Raw genomic sequence first — 6,000 nt, forward strand, 5'->3', positions numbered from 1 at the left:
AGTTGAGGGTCCAACTCGCCGAGTCGAGTCGGGTTTCTCCCGTGGATTTAATGAGTGGACTCGACGAGTCCGAGGAGGGGGACTCGCCGAGTAGGCGCTGATTAGAGAAACCCTAATTTCCAGGGTTTGGGACCTATTTAAAGGCACTTATAGCCTCATTTGCGGCCACCCTTTCCCTGGAAGCAAACCCTAAAGGTCATTTGAGCTAGAAAGCGAGAGAGAAGCTATCTTGGGATTTTTAGTGCATCATTTGAGAAGAAGAGAAGGAGATCAAGCAATGATCAAAAAGGGGAAAGTTGGACCCAGTGATAGATTGTCCAGAGCTTCTGAGGAAGGTAAAAGTCTGCACCTTTCTCATTAATTTGGTTAGATCTCATGTGTTTGGAGTTCTAGGGCTTTTACCACCTCTGGTTTGGGACTTTGAGTAAAATGGATTAGCTAGAAGCCTAGTCCTCAGATCTGGACCTTGTGAGGTCCCTAGAGTCCAAATGTCCCAACTTTATTCATCCAAATGAGGGTTGTTGTGCTTAACACCTTATGAAGGGCTTGTTTTGGCATTTTGAGGCATTTGTGCCATGCATGAACGTAAAGGTCGAGACTTTATGTGCCTCTGGTGTCTTAAAGGGCTAGATCTAGGGTTTGGAATGAGAGATCTGACTTTGGACGTCTGAATGAGGAATCAGACCGAGGGGACTCGTCGAGTCCATGAGTTGACTCGACGAGTCAGTGTGGGTTTGTCCCGATGAGCTTGAGCATGCGATAGCTCGACGAGTTGGGGGTCAACTCGACGAGCTGAGCTGGACTGTCACGAGATTTCTGAGGAAAGTAAGTGGACTCGACGAGTCGCAAGGGTGCACTCGGCGAGTCGGGTCAAACATGGACTGTTGACTCGAGTTTGACTTCTGTTGACTTTGGGGCTTTGATCAACATAAGTAGTAGAGACCATGGAGGGGTAAAATGGTCTTTTATCCACTTCAAAGAGTTAAAGAGAGGAAGAATAGCCTTCGGTCATTAGAGTTGTGATTAGAGTATCACTTAGAGATATTCATCCCTTGTGTTAGGTGGAGGCTAGTTCGAGATCTGGGAGCGGGGTCTTTACTTGCTGCTGGCCAGGTGAGTCTTCTCACTATACATTACCTAGAATGGTATCTATGTGTAGACCGGAGGGTCTTGTGTGCTATGTGTATGTATGAGATTATGTGCATTGTGATATATGTATGCTATGTGTTGTATAGACCGGACCGGAGGGTCCAACGATATAGACCGGACCGAAGGGTCCAACGATATAGACTGGACCGAAGGGTCCAACGATACAGACCGGACCGAAGGGTCCAACGAGCTATGACCAGACCAGAGGGTCGAACGAGCTACGGGACTGGAGGGTTTCGCTGAGACACATCGACCGGAGGGTCGCACTGTAGCCTCGAGCGGCGTATGTGTTGTATGTGGTATTTTGGGGAACTCACTAAGCTTCGTGCTTACCGTGTTATGTGTTATGTGTTTCAGGTTGTTCTCAGGAATCACAGGAAGGCACCGGCTTGATTGTACACACTAGAGAAAGAGTTATGTTTTGAGGATCCTGGATTTTTAATGGAGTTGTGTTTTGTAATTTGAATAAACGAGATTTCCATACAATTTGTTATGAAAAGTATGCGCTTTTAAAATGAAAAATCTGTTTGAAAAATTACGGTGTTACAAGTTGGTATCAGAGCCTTGGTTTGAGGGGTTCGGATGTGCCTTCGGGTAAATCTGGACTTAAACTGAGGATTTGAGAAAAAAATTTCAAAGAAATGATTTTTCTAAAGCAAACAAGAGTTTCTAAGAGAAAACGAGAAGGAGCAGTGTGTACAATCAGCCAGAGCCCGAACGGTGATTTCCCAAAATACCCTTATTTTGTGTTATGAGATATTCTATGAGATATTATGCATGCCAGAGATAGGCTAGGTATTTCATATTTTAGGACTAGAGTGGCCTGATTTGTGATGCCTTAGCCTAGGAGTTGCGGTTATCTGTGATATGCTTTCGAGTATGTGCTGAGTAAGAGTATCCAGAGGGAATCCTTTTGAGAGAGGGATTGAGTAGAAGAGTAATCTAGGAGAGATACATGGATGAGCATTCGTAGAATCCTTTGAGAGGGTAGTCATAGGCCCGCGTGGGGTGAAGTTGCTTGAGTTCGATGATATCCTACGAGTATGAGGAGGGCAAGTAGGATAATAGCCTAGAGAGGTTTTATGAGGTTATTCGATGCCCGAATGTTGCTTGCTTCGTGCTTTGTGGAACTCTCGATGATGGGAGTTAGCTACCAAGTGAATATGACGATATTCAGGAGGTAGATGGCTGGCATCATTAGGAGTTCTTCAGCAGCTGATGGCGGAGAGGTGTGAGAACCTAGGAAGAGCCTAGGAAAGGGTGACCCTAGTCAGATGAGTACACTGACAGAGTTGGATAATCCACAGAGGAGCGAACACGCATGACGGAGTTGGTGATTGAGAAGGTCGAGCAGCTACTTAGGAACTCGGGGGTGGTACGTGTGGAAAGTATGGGTAGATGTGGCAGGTAGTATGGGCCCGTACTACTGAAAGCAGAGGACCCATACTCGATACAGGGAACATTTCGGAGGTTTTAAGTAGCAGATCGAGAGGTGATTTCATGGTTCGTGTACCATGATTTGTAGCAGATCGAGAGGTGATTTCATGGTTCGTGTACCATGATTTGCAGCAGATCGATAGGTGATTTCATGGTTCGTGTACCATGATTTGTAGCAGATCGAGAGGTGATGTCATGGTTCGAATACCATGATTCGTAGCGGATTGAGAAGAGATAACATGGTTCGAGTACCATGATTCGTAGCGGATGGAGAAGAGATAACATGGTTCGGGTACCATGATTCATAGCAGATCGAGAGGTGGCCACATGGTTCGAGTACCATGACCCGTGGCAGTAAGTGTTATTGGTTCTACCAGTTATTCCGTGGTGATTGGTTAGACCGAGATCAGAGGTGAAAGAGTATGGGGCTAGAGGGCCATGATGAACGAGTTCTAGTGAAGCATCCCTTAAAAGGGAAATCGAGTTAGCTCCGAGGGATTGTTGGTGAGATGCCAATTGGAGTCGCAAGACTCAAGAATGAGTAGAGATGGCGGTTATGGAGGATTACGGCATGAGTTGAGCAATCAGCCGATGGTGGAGATGTTATTCTCTGTGACCTGAGCGGTGTTATTTCTGTTCCTGTGGGAAACAGGAGAGGTATTGAGATTTTCGGTTTCCAAGGTTGGGGGTGAGCCCTGTGGGGTAGCTTTGGTTACGATCTTTCATCAGAGTATTTGGGCAGTATGTCTGCCGAGAGGTAATGTTAGAGTATGAGCAGGTTGTCAGCGGGGACTGAGATGAATAAGGACAAGGATACACCCTATTTGAGCATAGTAGGGCATGTATTAGCTGCAGCGGCAGGCGATCAAGAAGAAGATATTGGGGCGGTGGCTCTTATTGTTTATGACGAGTATCGAGTGTGGCAATGAGGACTCCACTCTTATTACAACCCACGTGATGGAATGTTGGTTGAAGAGTCGAGGATGAGGAATATGATAGTTCGTTATTTTCAGACTGAGAGTCAGGGCTACGACTGGACAGTTGAGATGTCCGGTAGTGGGATGGTACGAGATTCTGAAGGACTAGAGGTAGTCATGATGAGAAGTTTCTGAGGATTTCATCGGAGATTCGGGGTATCTGGAATTGCTTGACCTCCATCGGGGGGATCATCAAGCATTGTGTATCACCTTCCAAGAGTAGGTGCAATGGGATTGGTACAAACAGTCTGTGGGTTAGATTGTTGGCGAACCAATTGATGATGGTTTGAACCCTGAGTGGGGGAGAACCGGGTACTTTTGAGGAGATAAGAGATTGGTTCAAGAATCGTTATAGAAATGGATGAAGAGGCTTGCGGTATGGATTCCTGAGACCAGGGTTATTGGTGGTCAATGAGAGGTGTAGAGTGAGATAGTGCATGTGGTACGTGCTTGAGAAAGGATGAGTGTCTCCACAACAAGTGGCCGTTGGTCGGAGACCTTATGGGGTTAGGAATCCTTCAAGGTTAAAATGGTGAATTCGAGGTGGTTGGCTTGTGAGGTTAGTTCGGCGGTTGAGAATTTCTGGTTCAGAGTATGGGCTATTATATGCAGTATGGGAAGGGAAGATGTTGATTGGGCAACCAACTTCAGGGTCGTTATGAGTATTCTTGCATAAGTTTTGAGCAATAGAGAAGGAAGTTTCGGATTGTCAACTTCGTGTTCTGAGTCGTTGGCAATTTCTCCGTGTTTTAAATTGGGGGATGGAGTATTCCGGGGTTACAAGTGGCACGAGAGAAAGACCGGCTGTGAGGTTCTGAGGAAGCAATGCGGTATCTGAGTATGATGCCATAAGTATGAGATCAGTGGTAGAGTCGAGACACTGCGAGGCGTTGTGATGGTATTCCGGAGTATCCGAGTTTAATGTCCTAAAATCTCGGATTGTTTTGAGTTTGAGTTTGAGATGTCGAGTGGTGTATCAAGTGTCTATGGTTCCGGTGGTGGCTCTTCAGCTAATTGACATCAAATGGATTTATTTGAGAATGTGAATTGCAGCGAGAAAAAGAGGTTTTGTCACGACGGTGGTCGTCCGAAGTAGTGATGCTAAGCCCGGATGGGTGTGTGTGTACCTATCTATGCTGGGCTGCAGAGCATGAGTTAATGGTCGCAGTATGGTGTCAACCTGAGGATGAGATTGTGAAGTGGTAAGAGTAAGTGCGGTAAGACTACGGGGAGCCGTAGTACTCACTAATCAGTGAGAGGTTGTGGTGATGCTACGGGGAGCCATAGTACTCACTATTCAGTGAGAGGTTGTGGTGATGCTACGGGGAGCCGTAGTACTCACTATTTAGTGAGAGGTTGTGGTGATGCTACAGGGAGCCGTAGTACTCACTATTCAGTGAGAGGTTGTGGTGATGCTACAGGGAGCTGTAGTACTCACTATTCAGTGAGAGGTTGTGGTGATGCTACGGGGAGCCGTAGTACTCACTATTCAGCGAGAGGTTGTGGTGATGCTACGGGGAGCCGTAGTACTCACTATTCAGTGAAGGGTGTGGTGATGCTACGGGGAGCCGTAGTACTCACTATTCAGTGAGAGGTCATTGTGATACTACGTGGAGCTGTAGTACCCACTAGTCAGCGAGAGAATGTTGTGATGAAGTGCTCTCTGATCAGAGCTTGACGCAAAAGAGTTTTAGGCTTGGGTAGCCCTAATATTTGACTTGTGGAAGCCTGGGGTCGAACCAGGGGCGAGACTGGGGTCTCCATGTTTGTCGGAAGTTGTTATATTCCGAATGGAGTAGTGGTTTTCGTGGCCAAGGGAAGTGAATCAGTGAGGTACTCATGGGTTGCGGGTCATGAGTCATGAGTTGAGTGGTTCATTGGAACGAGTGGTTCCAATTCTGGATCGGACCAGACTCTCGATATTGAGTTTGACTCTAGTGGTGCATTGAGTAGGCGAAATGAGACTCCGGATTCTGAGATGGGTTCCATTTTGAGGAATATTGTTTGTCACCAGATGTTTTGGACCGGAGTGGGTCAGTTCGTTGGTGCGGGAGGTACCGTGAGGCGCTCGTATCTAGGGAGTAGCGTTCGGCGGGGGTCGAGGGTGAAACAATTTTGTAGGATTGTGGAATCTGTTGGGGTAAAGAGAACTTCGTGACTTGGGTGTCACTGGGCCGAGATAGTTGTTATGAGAAGGAAGTCAGTAAGACATTTCGGGATATGTTATGGGTGACCTTTGGAGGTTCAACTGTGGAGTCAGAAGTTGACCTAGTGCTCAGTATTAAAAAGGGGTATGAGGAACGAAGTTGGGACTTGTGATTGTGATGTCTGAGGACACTTCTGAGCGAGCCTGGTTATTCTTTTGTGTCTGAAGGACAGAGTGTTGAGGATTCTTTGTTCGGATGGGTTCTGATAGCAGTTTAGTGTATGATCCCTG

The sequence above is a fragment of the Lactuca virosa genome, chromosome 1 (genome assembly GCF_052849685.1).
Source record: "Lactuca virosa cultivar CGN04683 chromosome 1, Lactuca_virosa_CGN04683_v6, whole genome shotgun sequence".
Classification (NCBI taxonomy): Eukaryota; Viridiplantae; Streptophyta; class Magnoliopsida; order Asterales; family Asteraceae; genus Lactuca; species Lactuca virosa.